We start from the raw sequence: 22210 nt of genomic DNA on the forward strand, positions 1-22210 counted from the left end.
CACATCTCAGAGAGAAAATATAATTCCTGTGTTTTTATGCAAAATTTGCAAAATACACCTGCCAGGGCCACTGCATTGTATCAAACCGTGGGGGCACTATTCACATTGTGTTCTAGGTAAAAGGTGCTCTTATGGCATAATTAGAGGCTGCTGCTATGTGAGAGAAGCAACATCAGGAAATCAAGGATAAGGAAATTGGGGTACAAAAAAATCAGAACAAGAATACTGAAGTCTAAATAGTGATTGAAGTCACACTGTCCTAAATTTGGGAGTGAAACAGTAAAACTGATCTGAAAGATTTGCAAGGAAAACAGCAATAACAATGATCCTAAATATTTTCAAAAGTTAAGTCATTAAGATCAGGAAGAAGTAAAAAAAAAAAAAAGTAGAGATAAGTGAAGATATAATTAAAAAATTTTTTTTAACATTTATTTATTATTGAGAGATGGACACAGAGCGTGAGCAGGGGAGGGGTAGACACAGAATCTGAAGCAGGCTCCAGGCTCTGAGCTGTCAGCACAGAGCCCAACACGGGGCTTGAACCTTTCTTTTTATTCATAACTTTGACAATTAGAAAACAATTTCAAAGAATGTTTTGAGACTCGTATTATTCAAGGTGAATGCCTGAGCTCATGGAGTGCCTCCTAATATTAAAAATGTTGGGGGGCACCAGGCTGGCTCAGTCACGGAGCATGTGACTCTTGATCTCAGGGTTGTGAGTTTGAACCCCACATTGGGAAGTAGAGTTGGTGACACAACCAAAGCTCAATGCCGCAACCATGCTGAAACACAAAGGGGGATCCTCTGTGCCAAAAGCTAGGACAGAAAATGATAGACGGAGGCTGCTCCAGGTTGAAGAAGTAAATCCGAGTTGAAAACTAAGTGGAACCTTAAAGTCAACAAAGGTAGAAGTATCATCGGGAACAGGGTGGGGCAGAGAGGCAATCCCCAGGCCAATGAGTTCCAGCTGCACTGCTTGGTGGATCCTTGCAGCGACCCCCTTTCCTGGTCTTTGGGCCAGGGAAAAATGACAGAGCCAAGGTTAGGTGGCTCTGGAAGACCGCTGAGAACGGGAAGAACACTGGCGGCTGCAAAACCAGAAACTAGAATGTCTTCTTGATTTTTTTCGCTCCAAATATGCAGAAATACAAACTAGCCTTAGGTTTCACGTCTTTTCAGCCAGGTTGCCCACATGGAAATTGCAGACCATCTAATTGACAATTTCTATAAAACAGCTGCATTCAGGACGCATCAGACATTTGAAGAAAAGTCACCACTTGAGGGAGGATGGATTCAAACTACAGAAATTTTTTAACAGTTTGTACTATAAACATGACTTTAGGAAAAAAAGTAATATCCGTGGAAAAATTAATATCCACAGAGCAGAGCACAGGACAATTGAACTATAAAAACAGATTGAAGTAAAACAAATTAAATTTTACTGTTGAAACAAAAAGCTGCCTGGATTAGCCCAGTGGACATAGCCAAAGATGCCACTCATACATACACTAGAAGATGATCGAAGATTTATCCCAAATGTAGAACAAAACATGAAGAGAGATAAGTATGAAATATGTAGGATAAATACATTACTTTTAATAACTTGTCTAATAAAATGTCCAGAGGAAAAATGTGGAGACTATAGATTAGGGAAGGCATCCAAACCACAGGGAGATGATGATTTCCTAGGATGACAGCAAAATAAGAATTTTTGACTTGAAAGGGGGAACTGTGCCTAGTGGCAAAAAGTCTAAAAATGACTCCACATCCAGCCTTAACATTGGGAAACTAAAGAAAGAAAACATTGTACGAATCCAAAGGCGGGAGTGGGGGAAACCTGATTAGTTATAAAGACGTAATAACTAGTTTGATATGAGGTTTTTTATCAGCAAAACTGGATAGCAAAAAGGCCTTGGAAACATATGAGATCTTGGGACAAAGAACTTGAACCTAGAATCTATACCAAATAAAAACAGCACTCACATATAACAATGAGATAAAGACCTTTTCAACTAGGAACTTGGATATTTGACCGTTCACAGACATCCTGTGAAAAAGAAAATATTGTTTCAGCAAGAAGATAAATGTAGGGGGTAAACGGAATGTCAAGAAGAAATATTGAGTTACTTCAGTAAAACTCAAGGATATGTCCATGTAAACGTTGACCATTAGTTTAAAATACAATTTGGAACTCAGGTTTGAAATGACATTCACGTTAGAGGTGAAATGATAAAAGTGGAAACAAGTAAAAACTGCTGAAATTCTTGACTTTTAGGTAAAAGAGATACTGATGAGCCCAATTTTTTTTAATAGACAATATCATGAAGGTAAAAAATTCAATGGTAATCATAAGAATATGAATTAAATGTATAATTTTTGATTAGCAAGAAAAAATAGATCAAACTCTTCCCATAAAGGCAGAAACAGAAAAATAATAGCATAAATAACTCCTAAAATATCAGAAGTAATAACATTTAACCCATGAACTAAGCTCAGCTATTAAGATACAGTGATTGACTTTCTCCAAAGTTTTGTGGATTTCGAACATATATGTCAAGTCCACCAATCATAGTGTATTTTATGCAAATTAAATGTGTTTTCACAAGTTGAATGTACCACTGTGACATTTTAACCATGTCAGAATCAAGACATGGAACATTTAGTAGACCTTCAAAAACATCCCCTCTTCCTACCACCTACCTCTGTTTAATTTTTTTTAATGTTTGTTCATTTTTTTTTTTTGAAAGAGAGAGTGTGAGCAGGGGGTGGCGTGGAGAGAGAGAGAGACTCAGAATCGCAAGAAGTCTCCAGGCTCTGAGCCGTCAGCACAGAGCCCGATGTGGGGCTCAAACCCACAAACTGTGAGATCGTGACCTGAGCTGAAGTTGGACGGTTAACTGACTAAGCCCCCCAGGTGTCCCTGGATTACACTTTGAGTATAGTTATAAAAGAGATGATTTTTAATATATTTATTTAGAGACAGAGAGAGAGAGAGAGAGAGAGAGAGAGAGCAGGGGGTAGCGTGGAGACAGAGGGAGGCACCGAATCGGAAGAAAGCTCTGGGTTTTGAGCTGTCGTCACAGAGCCAGATGCAGGGCTGGAACTCATGAGCCCTGACATCATGACCTGAGCTGAAGGCAGACGCTTAACCAACTGAGCCACCCAGGCGCCCCCCACCACCTACCTCTTTAACCCTCCTTCCATTCAGGCTTTACCTCTTCCAAGGGAAACCACTCTATCTACTTCTGTCATAATAGATTAATCTTGTCTGTTTTTGAATTTTATGTAAATGTAATCTACATTAGGTACTCTTTCACGGATGGCTCTGTCACTCAAGATCACGTTTGTGAGATTCAAACATGTCACCGCATATAGTTACAGACTTCATTCTCAAGGCTGCATAGAGTTTCATTGTATGAATATTGAACAATTATTTATCCATCCCATTGTTGATGGACTTTTGGATTTGAATTTTTCAGTTTTAGCCATTATGACTAGTACTTCTATGAACATTCCAACACACAGAAACATATGTCATTTAGTAAACATGTACACATTTCTGCTGAGTTTAAACCTAGGAATGGAATTGCTGCATGTAAGATTTCCAATTACACTGCATCTTACCCCACACTTGGTATTTCTTCCCTATTATACCTGTTTTGGTTGAGGTTCATTTTAGCTGTTGCTGTTATTTTCAATTCTCTGATCATGAAGGAAGTTGAGTATGTATCCATATGTTTATTGACATCTTGTGAAAACTTTGCTCAAAGGTTTTGCTCATTTTTCTATGTTGTTTCTCATTGACTTGTAGGTGTTCTTTTATACTCTGGATAATAATTGCTTATCAGGTCTTGCAAATGTTTTATCCCACTCTTTGACTTGCCTTTTTCCTCTCTTACTGATGTTTTTTATAAACAGAAATTTCCAATTTTAATGTATTTGAGTTTCCTTTCTTTCATATTATGGGGGAAAAAAGCAAAAGAAAAACCTTTCCCACTTGAGAGAAGTGCAATATTTTCATAAAGTGTCTACATATGCATGAGTATGTTTCTGGGCTCTCTGTTTGCTTTGGTGTATTTGTCTATTTTCACCCCTACTGCACTGTCTTATTGTACCTTTATTACATGTTGGTGTCCATTAGTGTCCTTTATTATTGACTTCTCCAGCTTCTTCTTATTCTCTAATTTTGTCTTTTTTCTTCTTCATGATTGTCATGACTATTTGTCCTTAGTTTCATATAGATTTTTTTATTTACAAATTTAAAAAAAAATGTTTATTTTTGAGAGAGCGCAAGATAGAGAAAGAGAGAGAGAGAGAGAGAATGAGAATGAGCAGGAGAGGGGCAGAGAGAGACAGAGACCCGGAATCAGAAGCAGGGTCCAGGCTCTGAGCTGTCAGCACAGAGCCTGAAGCAGGGCTTGAACCCACAAGCCATGAGATCATGACCTGAGCCAAAGTCCAATGCTCAACCAACTGAGCCACCCAGCCACTCCTCAAATAAAATTTATAATTAAATTGCCTTATAATCATCCCAGCTAAATAGGATTTTGATTGACATTACATTGAATTTGTTGCTCGATTGTGGAGAATTGATATTTTTATAATAGTGAGTCTTTCAATTCATGGACATAATCTAGCTCTCAATGTGACTTATTTACCAAAGTAAAATTTTACGTATTTCTCTTTCTCTTTCATTTACATTATTTCTTTTACTAAGCTACTATAATGATAAATTTTAATTGTACACTGTTATGTAAAAATGTAATTGACTTTAAAGAAAATATTTATTGAGAGACAGAGAATATATGAATGAGAATGAATCCCAAGTAGGCTCTGTACACGAGGCTCCATCTCATGAACTGTGAGATCATGACCTAAGTCAAAATCAAGAGTCGGAGGCATAAATGACTGAGCCACCCAGACGCCCCCAAAATTTAGTTGATTTTTATGTTTTGATCTTCTATCCACCTACTTTGCTAAATGTACTTCTTCATCTTAGTAGTTTGTAGATTCTTTTGTATTTTACACATACTCATTGTTATCTGTGATCACTGACAGGCCTATTTCTTTCTTTCCCATATTTATACCATTTATTTCACTTTATTGCACTGGCCCAGAGTTTGAATTTAATGATGAATAGAAATGGTGACAATAGACCTCTATTCACCATTAAGTATAATATCTGATATAGTCCTTTTTTGTTTTTGTTGATATTCTTAATTTTTTTGAGTACAGTTGATACACAATGTTACATTAGTTTCAGGTGTACAACATAGTTATTCAACATCTCTATGTGTTATGTTGTAGTCACCACAACTGTAGCTATCATCTGCTATTACAATATCATTGACTCTATTCCCTATGCAATACCTTTTATTCCATAACTATAAGCATGTATCTCCCCCTCCTTTCACCTACTTTTCCCATTCCCCCATCCCCCTTCTCTCTGGCAAGCTTCAGTTCTGTTTATTTATAGATCTGATTCTATTTTTATTTATTCATTTGTTTTTTAGATTACCCATATGAGTGAGATCACATGGTATTTGTCTCATTCTGACTTATTTTACTTAGCATAATATCCTCTAGGCCCATCCATGTTGTCACAATTGGCAAGGTCTTGGCCTTTTTACAGCTGCATGCTATTCCATTGCATATAAGTTTATCACCTTTTTATCCATTTATCTATTGATGGACACTGAGGTTGCTTCCATATCTTGGCTATTGTAAATACTTCTTCAATAAACCCATGAGTACATATAACAATTCCCATTAGTGTCATTTTTTTGGGTAAATACCTAATGGAGTTATTGGATCATATGGTATTTCTGTTTTTAATTTTTTGAGGAAAATATGTATTGTTTTTCTGCAGTGGCTGTAGTAGTTTATGTTCCCACCAACTTATCAAGGACAGACAGAAAAATTTTGTCAAATGGTTTTTCTGCATTTATTGGGATGCTCACCTGGGCTTCCTCTTTGAGTTAATGTGGTAAATATATTGATTGGTTTTGAAGAAGGTCCACCAAACTTGCACTTTAGAAATAAATTTAAGTTGGTTCTGATGTTTTATACTTTATATACACTGTTAGACTGTATGTGTTAATATTTTTCCTGATTTTTACATTTCAGAGAGATTGGCATGCAAAATTCTTTTTAATATCTTTTTCAGATATTAATAGTGTCACCTTATTTTCTTTTTAGTATCTGTAGATTTTGTAGTATATATGTTTGATATTGGTAAATTTTGCTTTTATTTTTTTCCCTTGATCCATTAATTATCAATTGTATGCTTTTCCCAAGAAATAAATTTTGGTTTTTCTGATTTTTGTGTTATAAAATTTTCTCTGTATTGATTTGCACTCATTAATTTTTGCCTTTTACTTTTTTTCTTTTGGTTTTATTTTTTTCAAATCACCTGAGACTAATCGCCTAAATCATTGATCTTTTTAAATCTTTTAAAATATAATATATACATTTAGGCTCCTCATTTTCCTTTAAAGAAGTTTTAATGTTTAGTCGTTATTGTTAAGCTCAAAAGAATTTTCTCATATCCATATCATGATTTTTTTTTGATCCATGAATTATCTAGAAATATATTGCCTTATTTCCGTATATTTGAGTATTTTCTGAGTGTCTTTGTTGTTGATTTCTAGCTTAGTTTCACTATGGCCCTGAAAAGTATTCTTATTTACTTGAATCTCTTGAAATTTGTTAAGAATTGCTTCATGGCCAAACATGGAAGAGTTTGGTAAATATCATGTGTATACTTGAAAATAATATCAATTCTATCATGATTGAACACAATGTTCTCTATGAGTTGATTAGTTCAAGTTAATTTTGTTAAAATCTTTTTAATAATATCGATCTGTTTATTACTGAGACCGGTGGTTTAAAGTCCCTTATTGTGGGGACACCTGGGTGACTCAGTCAGTTAAGTGTCTGACTTCAGCACAGGTCATGATCTTGCAGTTTGTGCGTTCAGCCCCATGTAGGGCTCTGTGCTGATGGCTCAGAGCCTGGAGTCTGCTTCGGATTCTGTGTCTCCCTCTCTCTCTGCCCCTCCTCTGTTTGTGTTCCATCTCTCAAAAATAAATAAACATTAAAAAAATTAAAGTCCCTTATTGTGCATTTATTTCTCCTTTAATTATGTGAAATACATATATTTGGAAATTGTAACTATAAACATATAAATTTATATCTTATGTTCTTGTGTATTGAGTCTTTAGTATTAAAAATAACATACTTCATTATCTTCAAAAATGCTTCTTAAAGTTTATTTTTTCTGAAAATTTTACAACTACCTTAGATTTTTTGGTTAGTGTTTGCTTGATATTTCTTTGTCCATCCTTTCACTTTTAATCTTTATAAAGCATGTATTTTGTCAGCAGCAGCATATAATTTGGTTACAGTGAGTTTTAATTTAACTATATAATCCATTAATATCTAAATTATGGGTACTTCTTACAATTTATTTTATATTGTCCCACCTGTTTGGTTTGTTTTTCCTATCTTCTTCCTGTCCTTGAATTAATTGTTCAAAAATTTTCCATTATTTCATTTTCTTCTTTACTAGCTTATAGTTAATTTTACCCCTTTTCTTTTAGTAGTCACACAGGTGATGCCAATATGCATCCTTGTATTTCTTAGAGTCAAATGTACATTAATATTTCTTTGGTTATGCAATGATAAACTCTTTACTTGCATGTCTTATGTTTGTCTTTAATCCATTACTGAGTTGATTTTTGTGTACGGTATAAAATAAGAGTCATGTTTTATTCTTTTGCATGTGGATATCCAATTTTCCCAACATTGGTTGAAGAGATTATCTTTTCCTCCGTGTGTATTATTCAGACCCTTGTCACAGATCAGTTGACTGTATATCTGGGTTATGGGTTTATATCTGTCATTTGTATTCTGTTCCATTGGTCTACGTCTTGATGCTAGTACCATTCTGTTCTGATTATTGGAACTTTGCATAAATTTTAAAATATGAAGCCTACAGCTTTGTTCTTTTTTCCCTTTTTTTCCCTAGATTGCTCAGACTAATCCTAGTCTTTTATGGTTCCATATGAATTTTATTTTAAAATGTTTATTTATTTCTGAGGGAGAAAGCACACGTTGGGGATGGGCAGAGAGAGAGGGAGGTAGAGAATCTGAACCAGGCCCCAGGCTCTGAGCTGTCAGCACAGAGCCTGATGTGCAGCTTGAACTCATAAACTGTGAGATCATGACCTGAGCCCAAATTGGATGCTTAACTGACTGAGCCACCCAGGTGCTGCCACCATAAAAATTTTAAAATTATTTCCCTATTTCTGTCAAAAATGTCTTTGGGATTTTGAAAGGAATTGCATTGCCTCTATAGATGGCTTTGGGGAATTTGGGCATTTTGACAATATTAAGTCTTCCAATTCATGTATAGAGGATGCCTTTCAATTTGTCTAATTTCTTTTGTCAGTGTTTTGTAGTTTTCAGCACACAAGTTTTTCACTGTCTTAGGTAAGTTTATTCCTAATTGTTCTTTTGGTGCTATTTTAAATTAGATTACTCTCCTAATTTCCTTTTTAGATAGTTTGTTGTTAGCATACAAAAATCAGTTATTTTTCTATCACTAATTTTGTATCCTGTTACTTTTCTAAACTTATGCATCAACTCTTACAATTTTGTGTCTTTGTTCTTTCTGTGCAGTTGTTTAAAAATACAATTTATTGTCAAATTGGCTTACACACCACACCCGGTGCTCATCCCAACAAGTGCCCTCCTCAATGCCCATCACCCATTTTCCCTCTCCCCCACTACCCCCATCCACCCTCAGTTTGTTCTCTGCATTTAAGAGTCTCTTGTGGTTTTCCTCCCTCCCTATCTGTTTTTTAACTATTTTTTTCCTCCTTCCTTCCCCCATGATCTTCTGTAGAGTATCTCAAGATCCACATATGAGTGAAAACCTATGATATCTATCCTTCTCTGACTTACTTCATTCAGCATAATACCTTCCAGTTCCATCCATGTTGCTGCAAATGGCATGATTTCATTCTTTCTATTGCCAAGTAGTATTCCATTGTATATATAAACCACATCTTTATCCATTCATCAGTTGATGGACATTTAGGCTCTTTCCATAATTTGGCTATTGTTGAAAGCACTGCTATAAACATTGGGGTACATGTGCCCCTCTACATTAGCACATCTGTATCCCTTGGGTAAATTCCTAATAGTACTATTGCTGGGTCATAGGGTAGTTCTATTTTTAATTTTTTGAGGAACCTCCACACTGTTTTCCAGAGTGGTTGCACCACTTTGCATTCCCACCAACAGTGCAAGAGGGTTCCCGTTTCTCCACCTCCTTGCCAGCATCTGTAGCTTCCTGAGTTGTTCATTTTAGCCACTCTGACCGGTGTGAGGTAGTATCTCAGTGTGGCTTTGATTTGTATTTCCCTGATGAGTGACGTTGAGCATCTTTTCATGTGCCTGTTGACCATCTGGATGTCTTCTTTGGAGAAGTGCCTATTCATGTCTTCTGCCCATTTCGTCACTGGATTATTTGTTTTCTGGGTGTGGAGTTTGGTAAATTCTTTATAGATTTTGGATTCTAGCCTATGTCATTTGCAAATACCTTTTCTCATCTTGTCAGTTGCCTTTTAGTTTTCTTGTTTCCTTTGCAGTATAGAAGCTTTTAATCTCGATGAGGTCCCAATAATTCACTTTTGCTTTTAGTTCCCTTGCCTTTGGAGATGTGTTGAGCAAGGAATTGCTGCAGCTGAGGTAAAAGAGGTTGTTGCCTGCTTTCTCCTCTGAAGTTCTGATGGTTTCCTGTCTCATATTTAGGTCTTTCATCCATTTTGAGTTTATTTTTGTGTATGGTGTAAGAAGGTGGTCTAGTTTCATTCTTGTGCATGTTGGTGTCCAATTCTCCCAAGACCATTTGCTAAAGAGACTTTTTTCCATTGGATGCTCTTTCCTGCTTTGTCAAAGATTATTTGACCATACATTTGTGGATACAATTCTGGGTTCTCTATTCTATTCTATTGGTCTATGTGCCTGTTTTTGTGTTAGTATCATACTGTCTTGATGATTACAGTGTTGTAGTAGAGGCTAAAGCCTGGGATTGTGATGCCTCCCGCTTTGGTTTTCTTCTTCAATATTACTTTGGCTATTCGGGGTCTTTGTGGTGCCATACAAATTTTACAATTGTTTGTTCTAGCTTTAAGAATGCTGGTGCAATTTTGATTGGGATTGCATTCAATGTGTAGATTGCTTTGGGTGGTATTGACCTTTTAACAGTATTTATTATTCCAATCCATGAGCAAGGAATGTTTTTCCATTTCTTTGGGTCGTCTTCAATTTCCTTCATAAGCTTTCTATAATTTTCAGTATACAGATCTTTTATATCTTTGGTTAGGTTTATTCCTAGGTACTTTAAGGTTCTTAGTGCAATTGTAAATGGGATCAGATTCCTTAATTCTTTGTTGCTTCATTATTGGTGTATAAGAATGCAACCAATTTCTGTACTGATTTAGTACCCTGAAACTTTGCCGAATTCATGTATCAATTCTAGCAGTCTTTTGGGTTTTACATGTAGAGTATCATGTCGTCTGCAAAAAGTGAAAGTTTGACGACTTCTTTGCCAATTTTGATACCTTTTATTTCACTCTTTTGTCTGTTGATTCTAGGACTTCCAACACTATTTTAAACAGCAGTGGTGAGAATGGACATCCCTGTCGTATTCCTGATCTCAGGGGGAAAGTTCTCAGTTTTTCTCCATTGAGGATGACATTAGATGTGGACTTTTCATATATGGCTTTTATGATGTTTAAGTATATTCCTTCTATCCCAACTTTCTTGAGGGTTTTTATTAAGAAAGGATTATGTATTTTGTCAAATGCTTTTTCTGCATCAATTGACAGGATCATATGGTTCTTATCCTTTCTTTTATTAATGTGATGCATCACATTGATTGATTTGCAAATATTGAACCAGCCCTGCAGTCCAGGAATGAATCCCACTTGATCATGGTGAATAATTCTTTTAATATGCTGTTGAATTCGATTTGCTAGTATCTTGTTGAGAATTTTTGCATCTGTGTTCATCAGAGATAATTGGCCTGTAATTCTCCATTTTAGTGGGGTCACTGTCTGGTTTGGGAATCAAAGTAATGCTGGCTTCATAGAATGAGTTTGGAAGTTTTCCTTCCATTTCTGTTTTTTTGGAAGAGCTCTTTGAGAAGGATAGGTATTAACTCTGCTTTAAATGTCTGGTAGAATTCCCCAGGGAAGCCATCTGGTCCAGGACTCTTATTTTTTTGGGAGATTTTTGATAGCTGATTCAATTTGTTCACAGTTATGGGTCTATTCAAATTTTCTATTTCTTCCCATTTGAGTTTTGGTAGTATGTAGGTGTCTAGGAATTTTTCCACTTCTTCCAGATTGTCCAGTTTGTTGGCATAATTTTTCATCATATTCTCTGATAATTGCTTGTATTTCTTAGGAATTGGTTGTGATAAATCCATTTTAATTCATGGTTTTATTTATTTGGGTCCTCTCTCTTTTCTTTTTGAGAAGCCTGGCTAGGGGGTCTATCAATTGTGTTTATTTAAAAAAAAAAAAACCCAACTCTTCATTTCATTGATCTGTTTTTTTTTTATTCTGTATTGTTTATGTCTGCTCTGATCTTTATTATTTCTCTTCTACTGGGTTTGGGGTTTCTTTGTTGTTCTGTTTCCAGTTCCTTTGGTGTGCCGTTAGATTTTGTATTTGGGATTTTTCTTGTTTCCTGAGATAGGCCTGGATTGCAATGTATTTTCCTCTTAGGACTGCCTTTGCTGTATCCCAAAGGGTTTGGATTGTTGTGTTTTAATTTTCATTTGTTTCCATATATTTAATTTCTTCTTTATTTGCCTGATTGACCCATTCATTCTTTAGTAAGATGTTCTTTAACCTCCATGCCTTTGGAGGCTTTCCAAACTTTCTCCTGTGGTGATTTCAAGTTTCATAGCATTGTGATCTGAAAGTGTGCATGGTATGGTCTGAATTCTTTTATAATTATTGAGGGCTGTTGTGACCCAGTATGTGATCTATCTTGGAGAATATTCCATGTGCACTCGAGAAGAATGTATATTCTGCTGCCTTAGGATTAAAAGTTCTAAATATATCCATCAAGTCCATCTGGTCCAGTGTATCATTCAAGGCCATTGTTTCTTTATCAATTTTTTGTTTGTTTGTTTAGATGATCTGTCCACTGTTGTAAGTGGAGTATTAAAGTCCTCTGCAATTAACATATTCTTACCAATAAGATTGCTTATGTTTTTAATTGTTTTATATACTTGGTGCATAGACACTTATAATTGTTAGCTCTTCTTGATGGATAGACCCTATAATTATTATATAATGCCCTTCTTCATGTCTTGTTACAAACTTTGGTTTAAAATCTATTGTCTAAGTATGGCTACTCCAGCTTTCTTTTGATTTCCAGTAGTCTGATAGATTGTTCTCCATCCCCTCACTTTCTTTTTTTTTTTCAACGTTTATTTATTTTTGCGACAGAGACAGAGCATGAACGGGGGAGGGGCAGAGAGAGAGGGAGACACAGAATCGGAAACAGGCTCCAGGCTCTGAGCCATCAGCCCAGAGCCTGACGCGGGGCTCGAACTCCCGGACTGCGAGATCGTGACCTGGCTGAAGTCGGACGCTTAACCGACTGCGCCACCCAGGTGCCCCTCCATCCCCTCACTTTCAATGTGAAGGTGTCCTCAGGTCTAAAATGGGTCTATTGTATATAGCAAATAGATGGGTCTTGGTTTTTTTTGTTTTTTTAAAATCCATTCTGATACCCTATATCTTTTGATTGGAGTATCTAGTCCATTTACGTTCAGTGTTATTATTGAAAGATATGGGTTTAGAGTCATTGTGACGTCTGTAGGTTTCATGCTTGTAGTGATGTCTCTGATACTTTGTCATCCTTGCAACATTTCACTCACAGAGTCTCCCTTAGGATCTCTTGTAGGGCTGGTTTAGTGGTGATGAATTCTTTCAGTTTTTGTTTGGGAAAACCTTTCTCTCTCCTTCTATTCTGAATGACAAGTTTGCTGGATAAAGGATTCTTGGCTGCATATTTTTCCTGTTCATCACATTGAAAATTTCCTGCCACTCCTTTCTGGCCTGCCAAGTTTCAGTGATAGGTCTGTCACTAGTCGTATGGGTCTCCCTTTATAAGTTAGTGTGTGTTTATCCCTAGCTGCTTTCAGAATGCTCTATCTTTGTATTTTGCCAGTTTCACTATGATATGTCATGCAGTAGATTGATTCAAGTTACATCTGAAGGGAGTTCTTTGTACCTCCTGAATTTCAATGTCTGTTTCCTTTCCCAGATTGGGGAAGTTCTCAGCTAAGATTTGTTCAAGTACACCTTTGGCCCCTTTCTCTTTCTTTTCTTCTGAAACTCCTATCATATGGATGTTGTTCCATTTCATTGAATCACTTAGTTCTCTAATTCTCTCCTCGTGATCCAGAATTTTTTCTCCTTTTCTCACCTTCATCTTTTCCCCATAATTTTATCTTCTATTGCACCTAGTCTCCCCTCTGTCTCTTCAATTCTGTCACCACCTCCAGTTTATTTTCCACCTCATTTACAGCATTTTTAAATTCATCATGACTATTTTTCAGTTCCTTGATCTCTCCAGCAAAAGATTCTCTGTTGTTGTTTATGCTTTTTTCAAGCCTAGCAATTAATCTTATGACTATTATTCTAAATTCTTGTTCAGTTATATTGTCTATATCTGTTTTGAGCAATTCTTTAGCTGTCATTTCTTCCTGGAATTTCTTTTGAGGGGAACTCTTCTGTTTCATCATTTTGGCTAGTTTTCTGTCCCTTCTGTGTTTTAAAAGCTTGTTATGTGTCCTGCTTCTGTGAGCACTACTATATTAAAGGGTGGTCATACACTGTCCAGGAACTGGCACTTCAGGAGGTGTTCTTTGGAGAGTGTTACTTGCTCTCTGTTGTTGTGACTTTGGTTACTTTATCTCCCTACTAGAGTAATGTTTTGGACCCTTCACCAGGTGTGCTTTGATTTGTTTGTTGATGTGGCTCTGGAAAGGAAAACAAACAAACAAACAGAACATACACACACACACACACACACACACACACACACAAACAAAAAAACAGACACATCAACTACAAGTAAACAACAGGGTGGAGGTGGTGTGGATGGAAGAGGCCTTATCCCATACAAAGAGAGAAATGACAGGGGCAGGGAAAAAGAAAAAAAAAAATTGGCCAAGCAGAGAAACTAGAGGCTTAATCCAGAGAGAGAGAAAGGAAAATGAAGAAGGAGGCGGGGAAAAAGAAAATAAGATAAAGTTATCCAGACAGAGAAACTATAGAGTTTAATCCAGAGAGAGAAAGGAAAATAAGGAAGGAGGTGTAGAACATGTATCAAGAGAATGGATTAAGAATGTCTGCTTAAACAGACCAACAACCAGAGTAACCAGACTAGAGGAGCCATGAGATAAGAAGAAGAAAAGGAAGAATATATAATGAGAATTGTCTGAGAATTAAACCAAGCAATTCAACAGTGCTGGTCTGGAGCAGGGGCCCTCTGGTTCATCAGCATCAATGCTGCTTCAGCACAAAGGAGTTATCAGATGGAGAGGGGCGTGGTTTGGTGTAGGCGGGTCCCACCTCCACTGTGGGCGTGGTGTCTGTTCCCTGCAGCGCCCCACTTATGGCCCCTCAGGTTGTCCCGGTGGGTCCCTGGAATGAACTCTGCCTCTTTTCCTCCTGGACTCTTGGATTCCAAGTCCTTTGGCCTCAAGACGGCTTTGTTTGAGAGACCAGGGAACTTTGGATCCCCATACTTCTCTGCCATGTTGGCCCCTCCCACCAACCCTTCCCTTCTGAGGAACTGCGCTTCCACCCGCTCAGATCCTCTGGGGGAGAGTCTCGCTGAGCAGCGGCTGAGTATCCGCCTGCCTCCAGGAATGCTCCTGAGACCGCGCTGTTGCTGTTGCCGGTGCCCAGAGATCAAGGCTGAGTGCCAGTCCACCCCAGAAAAGGTTCGTGCGATCTTGTAGCAGCAGCATCAGCAGCATTTGAGGGTTTATAGAAAATCACAACACACATCTAGCGCCAGGCTTCCCCGTTATAACCTCCTTGTTCCAGCACCAACAAATGTGGTTGTTCTCCGGGTCTGCTGGCACCTTTGTCTGGGAGGTGGCGGCACAGCCTCTACCAAATGTCCTCCCCGCAGGGGTGCTGCCACTCCCTGTGTGGCCCGTGGACCCCTCAGACCTCGCTCTCGGCTTTTGGGGATTTGCCCTTCGCACCAGAGCACCACAAGGTTTTGAGCTGCAGAGCCTCAGACTCTGTTTATAGTCTTGATGGAATTTAAACCCTCTCCTTTCTCCCTTTTTTTGTTCAGTCCCTGCGGCTGTTCCCACTTTTCCTCTTTCTCTCCAGCTGCTTAGGGGGTGGGGGTGCTTTTCCGTAACCACCCCCCACCCCCATCTCCCCCCTCTCTCCGCAAGCAAAAACAGCTCCCTGCCCTGCGCAGCTTCTCTCTCCCCAGTTCACCTCTCCGTGCTACATATCTGCCGAGTTCTGTGGTTCAGGTTGTGCAGATCAGTTTTCTAGGTGTGCAAGATGGTTTAGTGTTGATCTGGCTGCATTGCAGCAAGGAGGAACCCAAAAAAACCCTTCCATGCTGTTCCGCCATGTTGGCCCCTCCTTAGGGCAGAGTGGGAATCGGGCCACCGCAGGAACCGCTTCACAAGCCCCCCGGACCATGTAGTCAGCTCAGCTTCACCTGCAGCTGCCCATGGTACACCAATACTCTGTGCAATCAGCTTTGACGTCACCTCTTTCAGTTTGGTTTGTTTTATTTGAATCATCTTCCTTAGTCTGGCTAAAGGTTTGTCAACTATCTTTTCAAAAAACTTAGTTTCCTCAATAGTTTAAATGTTTTATTCTTTATAAACATGTTTTACTTGTTATAAAATAAAAAATTTTATTTATTTATTATTTATTTCCCGTTCTAATATTTATTTCCTTCCCTCTGCAAACTATGAGCTTAGTTGTTTCTTTTCTAGCCCCTTGAGGTATAAAGTTGAGTTGTTTTCAGTCTGTCTTCTTTTGTAACATAAGCTTTTATCACAACACACTTTGCTTTTAGTATTGCTTTTGCTACATCGTGTAAGTTTTGGTAGATTGTGTGCATTTTCATTGGTCTCGAAGTATTTTCTAATTTACGTTTTGCTTTCTTCTTTGACCCAATGGCTGTTGAAAGTGTGATATTTAATTTCCACACATTTGTGAAACTTCCACCTTTCTTTCTATTGATTTCTAGTTTTATTCCATTGTGTTCAGAAAAGATACTTGGTATGATTTCAGTCTTCTTAAATTTGTGAAGAATCGTTTTGAGGCCTACCTTGTGATCTGTCCTGGAGAAAGTTTTGTGTGTGAGGAAGAACAATATATATTCTGTTGCTATTAGGTAGAGTATCTGTATATGTCTGCTGGGTCCATTTCAATGTTCAGGTCCTGTGTTTTCTTTATTGATCTTCTGTCTGAATGTTGTATACGTTATTGCAAGTAGGATATTGAAGTCTCCTACTATTACTGTATCGCTGTGTATTTCTCGCTTCAGTTCTGTCAATATTTACTTTATGTACTTTGGTGCTCTGATGTTGGGTACATATATATTTATAATTCTTATGTTTTCTTGGTGAATTGACCTTTTTATAATTAATTATATGTATATATATAATTTTATAATTATCTTATGTTTGCTTGGTGAATTGACCTTTTTATCATTATATAATGGCCTTTGTCTCTTAAAACAGTTTTTTTACTTAGTCCATTTTGTCTGATGTAAGTATAGGCAGTTCTGCTCTTTTTGGTTACCATTCGCATGGAGCATCTCTTTCCCTTCCTTCTCTTTCAGCCTATGTATGTTTTTAAAGGTGAAGTGGGTCTCTTGTAGGCAGCATATAGTTGGATCTTACCTTTTTTAATCCATTAAACTACTCTGTCTTTTGATAATGTAATCCATTTACATTTGAGTTACTGATAAGGATTTACTACTGCCATTTTGTTTTCTGTTAGTCTTTTCCTTTTTTCTGTCTTTTCCTCTGTTGTTATGTTTTGTTTGTATTAATGTGGTTTGATTCCTTTCTCTTTTGTGCAGCCTCTATAGTGTGTGTGTATGTGTGTGTTTGTGGTTTCCCTGGGGTTTACATAAAATATCTGATAGTTATAATTATTTTAAATTCCAGTCTAAATATATATATGTATAGTCTATTTTCTATATGTATACAGCCTATTTTAATATATAGTCTATGTTAAGCTGATAACAGGTTTAGTGCAACTGCATACAAAATTTCTACACTTTAATTCCTCTTTCTACACTTTGTTATAATTGTCACAATTTATATATATTATTGTGTATGTCTTCTCACTTTTTGTTATATTTTTAATACTTTTTGCCTTTAATGTTTATATAAGATTTGAAAGAGATTTACCCATTATTAGAGGAATATAGAATTCTCTATTTGTCTTTTTTTCTTCTTTTTTATTTTTTCTTTTTGAAAATCTTAATTCCAGTATAATTAGTATACAGTGTTATATTTCAGGTGTATGATATAGTGATAACAATTCCATATATTACTCAGTGCTCATCATGATCAGTGTATTCTTAATCCCCTTTACCTATTTCCCCCTTTCCCCCACCTACCTCCCCTCTGGTAAACATCTGTTTGTTTTCTAGTGTTAAGAGTCTGTTTTTTGGTTTGTCTTTTTTCTTGTCATTTTTTTCATTTCTTTCTTAAATTCCACATGTGAGTGAAATCATATGGTACTTGTTTTTCTCTGACTTATTTCACTAGCATTAGACTGTCTAGATCCATCCATGTTGTTGCAAGTGGCAAAATTTCATTCTTTTTTTATGGCTGAGTAATATTCCATTATATATATGTGTGTGTATATATATACAGATATATGTACATATATATACACACACACACACATATATATACACACGTATATATATACACACACACACACCCCATCTTCATTCATTTATCAGTGGACACTTGGGCTGCTTTCATAGTTTTGCTATTGTAAACAATGCTGCAACAAATATAGGGGTGCGTGTATCCCTTTGAATTCATGTTTTTGTGTTCTTGGGGTAAATACCAACCAGTGCAATTACTGGATTATAGCATAGTTCTATTTTTAATTTTTGAGGAAGCACCATACTGGTTTTCACTGTGGCTGCACCAGTTTGTGTCCCCACCAACAGTGCAAGAGAGTTCCTATTTCTCCACATCCTCACCAATGCCTGTTTCTTGTGTTTTGATATTAGCCATTCTGACAGGTGTGAAGTGTTTCATACTTTCCTACACTACTGTGTTGCTATAAAGCAACCTTTCATTTTAACTGAGAGAATTGCTTTTAGCATTTTTGTCAGGCAGGTCTTGTGGTGATGAACTCCCTTACTTTTTCTTTGGGAAAATATTTTTGAAGGAGAATTTTGACTAGCATAGCATTCTTGGGTGACGTTTTTTGTTTTTGTTTTTTTTCCTCCTCTTTCAGCACTTGGAAAATATCATCCTGCTCCCTTCTGAAAATGCAAGGTTTCTGTTGAAAAATCTTACGGGAATTCCCTTGTGTGTGATAGAAAGTCCCTTTTCTCTTGCTGCTTTCAAAAATCTCTTTGTCTGTAACTTTGACATTTGATTGTAATATGGCTCAGTGTGGAATTCTTTGTACTCTTTTTTTCCCCTTTGTCTTTTGGGATTCTTGAACCTTCATATCCATTTCTTTTGCCAGTTTTGGGAAGTTTTCAGCCATTAATTCTTTGAATAAGCTTTCTGTTCCTTTTTCTCTCTTCTCTTTCTGAGACCCTTTAATGTGTATATTGCTCTGCTTTGTAGTGTCCTATTAGTCTCTGAGCGTTCTTCATTCCTTTTCATTCTTTTTTTCTTTTTATTCTTCTGATAGAGTTATTTCAGTGGCCTGTCTTTGAGGTCACCTTTTTTTTTTTTTGTTCCGGTTGACCTAGTGTACTGTTGAATGCCTCTAGTGATTTTTTTTAGTTCAATTATTATGTTCTTCAGCACTGTGATTTCTTTTTAATATTTTCTTTTTTTTTCCAAATTCTTGTTTTGTGTGCACATTGCTCTCTCGCACTCGATAAGCATCTTTATGACTGTCATTTCGAATTCTGTGTCAGGTAAGTTATGTAACTACATTTCATTAGGTTCAGTTTCTAGAGATTTATCTTGTTCCTTTATTTGGAAAATCTTTGCCTGCTTTTTCATTTTCTTCGAACTTGTTCTGTGTTTTTCACATTAGACAAAGTGGCCAGCTCTCTTAGCCTTAACAGATTGGTCTCATACATTAGAAAGCCCCCACCAACTAGCCCAGCCAGATATTCTGGTGGGCCTCTCACATCTTTTGGTAGTCTAACTCACTTTCTTTTTTGTTTGTTTGTTTTGTTTTTTGTTTTTGCAATCCTTAGGCATCTAGTGCCCTGTCAATGCGCTGGGATAAGTGAAACTGCATCCCATTCCTTTGGCCACTCCTAGAATAGTTAGATCATTGGATACTGTGTTCAACTCCTTCTCTCTCCACGAAGAAGCCGTGAGCGAGGTTATTCACATTCTATGTCAGGTGAATTATGTAACTCCATTTTATTAGGTTCAGTTTCTAGAGATTTGTCTTGTTCCATTTTGATATAACAATGTAACATATTTTATTGATAGGGTATTAAATGTTAGATACCTCTACATTTTTGGAGGCAAACCCTATGTGGCTTATTCTTTTGATATATCAGTGGATTAGATGTTGTAGTATTTTATTTAGGAATTTACATTAATATTCATGGTAGTAGAGGACAATTTTTGTATTATTTTTCTATTTGTTTTTGTTACTTATCCTGAATTGCAATAATGTAATACTTTAGTATTTAATGGAATCAAGGTATAAGATCCAACAGAATCCTATGACAGATAAGATAGTTCAGAAACAAATCCTCATATAAGAATTTTTTATATGAAAAAAGTGCCACTGTCATATTTATAGTATCAATGGAGATAACCTTAATAAATGGTGCTCTATTAATAGTGAACTTAAAAAAATCTTTGAATTAAAAATGATACCACAAAATGAGTAGAAAATACTAGATGAGTTTCTTGTAAATCATAGCAAAGTTTACATAGTTTTATGTATAAAACAATAAAGTAACCACAAAAAAAAAATTTAGACAATTTTTTTCATATCTTTGGGTATAAATTTATGTCAAAATCCATACACAGCCAATGAGGACATGAAAAAGTGTTCGGCATCACTAGTCACTTGGAAATGCAAATCAAAACCATGATGAGATATCCCTTCATACTCAATAAGATGGCTATTAATAAAAACAAAACCAGAAGTAATAATAAGTGTTGGTGATGGTACGGGGAAATTTGAATGCTTGTTAATTGAATGTAGGAATATAAAAGGTGCTGCCACTGTGAAAAATACAATAGTGGATCCTTAAAACATAAAACATAGAATTACCATGTGATCCATCAATTCTGTTTCTGGGTACATACCCAACAGAATTGAAGAGAAGGATTGAAGTATTGAAAGAAGAACACATATTTGTACATCAGTGTTCATAGCATCATTATTTACAATAGGCAAAATAGCTACAAGAAGCAGCTCTAGTGTCCATCAACAGATGTCATCAACAGATGAAGGGATAAGCAAAATGTGATACATACAATGGAATATTATTCAGCCTTAAAAAGGAAGGGAATTCTGACCTATGCTACAACATGGATGGGCCTTGAGAACAGTATGCTAAGTGAAATAAACGAACACAAAGGACAAATATTGTATGAGTCTACTTATTTGAGGTAACTGGTGTAGCCAAATTCATAGAGACAGAGTGTTTACTTTTTAAGAAGTCCATTTGGAACTTCTGAGCCTGTTTCAAATTCTTTTTCTTTTATTTTCCCCCTCTGACTCTTTTAGGTTCTCTGCTTTCCACTATCTGACAGTCTTCCACACCTTTCTTTACCTTATGTTGGTGTTTTTAGGAGCTCTCAAAGCTATTAAGTCTTTCTACAGTTCTGGGTTTTATATGTCCCCTGAAATTAAAGCTGGAGCATAGAGCATGACTATCCAACGTATGGGTTGACACCTTAACTATGAACTGCATTCTAGATTTGGGTCATGTATTCACTCCTTCATTCATTCAACAAATCACTAATTACTAGCTGTGTGTTGGTAATCAGTTGGGCATGATGCAAACATGCACAGTGGCCCTCTCTCATAGAGTTGCTGAGGATATGGTTTGTCCCATGATCAATCTTCGAGTCATTCTTTCCTGTAGCCCACTTTCTCACATATTATAGTTCTCATCGGGACTTTGTCCATACTACTTATTTCTTTTGAACTCAACTCTGCTTTAAATGAGTTATTTGCAGACTGTATTCTAATTCTATTTCAATTCTGGTGGTCAGTCTTTCAACTGCCTAAAAAAGAATTCCTTCTTTTGTGGTCTTAGTGTCTTGTTAAGTTAGGTTACTCTTTATTGCATTCTCAATGCAAGCTGCAATTCGAATAGAGAATATTTATCCAAGTAGAAAGAATTTTACAACCCCTATAGTGGTACTTTAGGTTAAAATTATAGTCGATTCATTTGCCCCTACATAAAGTGATTCCCTTATTGCCAATAACTTCAATCTTCTCAAGTACTCATTCAAAACTGTGCTTTTCTCCACATTTTTTCCATCTTCATGGCTTATTCTCAGTTAATCCTTCTGAATGTGCTCTATTAATGTTGTTTTAGAACAACAGAACTGGAGACATCTGAACACACTACAGCCAAAAGGAGATGTTTCTGTGGACCACAATTAAACTAAGGGTTTTCTATTCCCTCCTGAAATAATTTTTTTTTCTTAAAGCAAAAGGCCAACCCTCAATTTCAAGACTTTTCTTAAGATTTGTATCCATTCATCAATTAGTGTATCCCTTTGCCTGATAGATTGTAGATGCTTATTATCACCTAAATTAATTTAAGGGATATGTTTAGAATATAAGAAAATGTCTAATATTGGAAAGTTCTCGGAATTGCTGCTTTTAAGAACAACCTGGCATTGTGATAAAGATTTAGATGAAATTAGGTTTGAATTTTTTTTCCCTCCTAAATATTAATTGTCAGAGTTTAATAA

This window comes from Acinonyx jubatus, chromosome E4 (assembly GCF_027475565.1).
Source record: "Acinonyx jubatus isolate Ajub_Pintada_27869175 chromosome E4, VMU_Ajub_asm_v1.0, whole genome shotgun sequence".
In the NCBI taxonomy this organism is placed as follows: Eukaryota; Metazoa; Chordata; class Mammalia; order Carnivora; family Felidae; genus Acinonyx; species Acinonyx jubatus.